Here is a 2797-nt window from a genome sequence, read left to right as displayed (position 1 = left end):
ATTCGCGTCCAAAGTTCGTGAACTTTGGACGCGTATAGTGTTTATTTATTTAAAAAAATACTATACGCGTCCAAAGTTCCTGAACTTTGGACGCGTATAGTAAACAATTTAAAAAAAAAAAAAATTATAAAACTACCAATATTTTCCTGTACATCCTAGCATAACTACCAAATAATATATTTCAACATTAATCAATTTAAGATATATACTACACACCAATTCTATCAACATTTGTTTAACCTGCAAAAATTATAGATAATACAAAGGATTTAGATATACATAATTAACTAAAAGATTTCCTCATTTTTAGCTTCCATAACCATTTACAGTGACAAACTTTTCTTATATGAAGAAGAAAACAGACCAAGAATGAATTAAGTCAGAAACAAGGCCAGAAAATTGTCATAGTGGGGTCATCCAACAACATATACTCCATCTATAAGGAATGCAAATAGCAAGAAACAATCCATCAATTATCTGACCAGGTGTTTTGGAGCATACCATGTCCAAATGGGTGAAGTGCTCAATTCGTGTGTTTGCAAACAACCTATACAACAAAAATGGTTATGGTCACTTGGCCAGTTGCAGCAAAGAAACCAAAGACAATGGATAAGGGAAACCCTTGATTTAAGGTGGGGTTTTATAAAATTTAGTCCTTACTTCTCATATGCAGTTTGGACTCTAGCATTCTGTATCTCTGTAAGTTCATTTACTCTTTCTGTTGCACAACCTTCATTTATATCCACAAACCCATGGAGAAACATGTTCCTTTCCAACATTCTTTTGACTAAAGCACAGACAATTTTTATATTGTTAGCTTTTGCATCTGCAACAAGGTTTCGCAACCTCTTCAATTCTCCTATAAAGGAGTTAATTAGTATGCACCATCACATCAATGACCATATAACATTTCAGCAACAGGAATCACTTTTAAAAGAGAAATTGATAGTTTAAAAGAGAAATTGCAACCAATGAAAGTGCCAAAACACAGACCTTGATATTAAGTTCATCTCTTTCAGCCAGCATCTGCAACAAATGTTGATTCTGATTCTGCATGGATGGTAAAAGGTTAAATCAGGAAAAAATATGTTTAAGCTTAAGGCTTCACACAGTAGAAAATAAAATGAAATAGAGATGAGGAAATATATACTGAAAATGTTTTCCTAATGAAGGATAGTTAAAGAGAATGAAAGAATAATTACTTGTAACATGGAGGATACTGAAAATTTATATTTTACTCTCTTTTCCATCAAACTTGCCCTATGGATCCAAGCCAAGCTAAAGACACTCCCAACTCCGAGTGTGTGCTATACTTGGAGCCTATAAAGACTCCACCATTCATGGCACAAAACCCGAATGGGCCCCTAAGGCTAGAAGCTACCCCAAGAATCTCTTCTAGAGAGCTTTTTGCCCCAAGAGGCAAGACATGCACATATTATGTCTGTTTTGTTGGATAAACATCATATCCCAACAAAAACACTAAAACATTATCCCAACATAAGCTATACTATACTCCCCAACTTCCTCATCATTCTCAGATGCAGTAATACAGTAGTTGACTAGTAATATTGGAACTATATCAGCCAAGTGGGAACCAAAATGTATGGCCGCCAAGTCTAAATTAAACTCCCACTACGAAAACCCAAGAGTTTATTAACTTTGAGATCTTTAAATAAACTAATATGATCAGTAGAGGTTGTGAATGCTTACTTGGAGCTTGCTGAGTTTAGTTCATGCCATGAAAGAGACAATTGACATTTCTCAGGTCCTCCAATTCAGATGCCTCCACAACTTACTCAAATAGACAGGGAGGCCAGAGTTCTGAGGTACAAAGAGAAGAAGAAGACCTATGCACACTATGTGTTAATAACATAATCAGTGGATAATGTACACACGTAAGAAGAAGGAAAAACATAACAAGAGTGATAACAATTAATCAATCAACTTAAATCATGCAACAGTTACAACGTTTAGACCTTGTCATCATAGAGTATAAATAGAGACCTTCTCCTATGTTTGAGAAGACAATCAAGTACGCCTCAAGAAAGGCCTATGCAGAAACCATAGTTATGTGGATAAAGAACAGATGAGTAGAGAATTCGATCAATCTAATCTAATCATATAAAATTCATACAAATTTAGTCACTCAGCTCGCTGGAGTTTCGACAATACTATATTAAACAGGCTGATCGGATAACTAATGAAACACAATCTACTTTTACCAAATGAAACAAGCAAACTGGTGAATCACAAATCACAAATTAGGTCCCCATCAGATACATCTTTAAATGAACATGCATCTAATTAATAATATGAACATGCTAATGAAAATTTAATTCATCAATTCATTCTGTTACCAATCTTACGATCCTACATCTGTACACTGTTGTATATTTATAATCTGTGTATTGTTCTTTTCACCCTACACTTTTAATGGTTCTACCGTTCTAGTAAAATAGGTTACAACAGTGGCATCTAGAATTATTTCATAATCATTTTGAGCTTACTCAACTAAGCAACAATATGCAAATGGTTTATAGCTTGTAACTATATTTAAGATTTACATACATACATACATCTATTACACTTGGACATTTATTGAACGACCCACACAAGTGCAAAGCATAAAGTAAACCTTTACCAAATGGATATGAAACAACTTTCAGGTTATGGCAGAGAGGCAACGAAGATTTAAAGAAAAATAAAATAAAGCTCATACTTGACTTTGCTGCCGTTACCAATCTCAACCTTCGTCAACTGTGGATGAAGGGGGAGGCAGCCATGGCATGCTAAATCT

General features: G+C 34.5%; 1 long non-coding RNA gene across 1 annotated transcript; it reads right to left on the bottom strand.

The window, feature by feature from the left end:
• Positions 1-325: 325 nt before the first annotated feature.
• LOC109174081 lies at positions 326-1961 on the bottom strand. The gene is made up of 4 exons (XR_002053004.1): positions 1711-1961; positions 994-1050; positions 661-859; positions 326-547 (listed from the first exon to the last, which is right to left on the bottom strand). It is a non-coding gene; the product is annotated as an uncharacterized LOC109174081 (long non-coding RNA).
• Between the last annotated feature and the right edge of the window lie 836 nt (positions 1962-2797).

This window comes from Ipomoea nil, unplaced genomic scaffold (assembly GCF_001879475.1).
Source record: "Ipomoea nil cultivar Tokyo-kokei standard unplaced genomic scaffold, Asagao_1.1 scaffold0519, whole genome shotgun sequence".
Classification (NCBI taxonomy): Eukaryota; Viridiplantae; Streptophyta; class Magnoliopsida; order Solanales; family Convolvulaceae; genus Ipomoea; species Ipomoea nil.
This window is presented reverse-complemented; position numbering and strand designations above follow the sequence as displayed.